This window comes from Sinocyclocheilus grahami, unplaced genomic scaffold (genome assembly GCF_001515645.1).
Source record: "Sinocyclocheilus grahami isolate Dianchi unplaced genomic scaffold, SAMN03320097.WGS_v1.1 scaffold140.1, whole genome shotgun sequence".
Classification (NCBI taxonomy): Eukaryota; Metazoa; Chordata; class Actinopteri; order Cypriniformes; family Cyprinidae; genus Sinocyclocheilus; species Sinocyclocheilus grahami.
This window is the reverse complement of record NW_015505319.1, coordinates 61820-62476: the sequence shown is the minus strand read 5'-3', so window position 1 is coordinate 62476 and position 657 is coordinate 61820. Positions and strand designations below refer to the sequence as shown.

Sequence of the window (657 nt, the reverse complement as noted above, 5' to 3'; positions counted from 1 at the left end):
TCATTAAAATGTTGCTCATTTGTTGCAATGAAGCAAATAAAACAAAGAATGCAGCTTGCCGATTAAAACTTTAGGTTCTAATTTATGACTTTCTGTTGAGTACCAGATTATAATTTGGATGATGGATATATTTTTAAGATTCATCTCTTGTTGCTTAGGCAAACAAGGAGGTATTTACATTTCAGAACAAGGATGTCATTCCTCTTCTATGCTGCTGCTATCATGTCCCTGACAAGCCAAGTGGTTTAGTCGAATTCTCAACCTAACGGATACGGTCTAACAATGAGTATTCCGACTCCTTCTAAAAATGTGTCTATATGGGATGTGTCTGTCTTTCCCTCAACACTTCTAAAAAGCCAATAAGAATTGACTTACCACAGCAGCAGGAGAAAGAGATGGAGATGATCAAACCTCTCGTTCGGTGCAAATCCGTATTGCTCTGAAAAGACGTCACTCGCCTGGGTTGGAGATCACGGAGGTCGGTCACCCCTTTGTAAGGTCCACCCAGTTGGCCAAACGAAGGTATCCAATGATGGCTGAAGGTTTCTTGCGTGCTCGGTCTTTTCGGTGTGCCAGGTAATTGAATTTAAATTAAATTCTAACCTGACTCCGTTTTATTATTACCTCGAATTTAGATTGAAATGCAAATTGGTTGTT

General features: G+C 39.7%; 1 protein-coding gene across 2 annotated transcripts in view; it reads right to left on the bottom strand.

Annotated features, from left to right (window-relative positions):
* The window catches only part of zfand6 (zinc finger, AN1-type domain 6), a 22242-nt gene that overhangs the window by 6248 nt on the left and 15337 nt on the right, over nt 1-657 (bottom strand). The gene's annotated exons all lie outside the window — the stretch shown is intronic.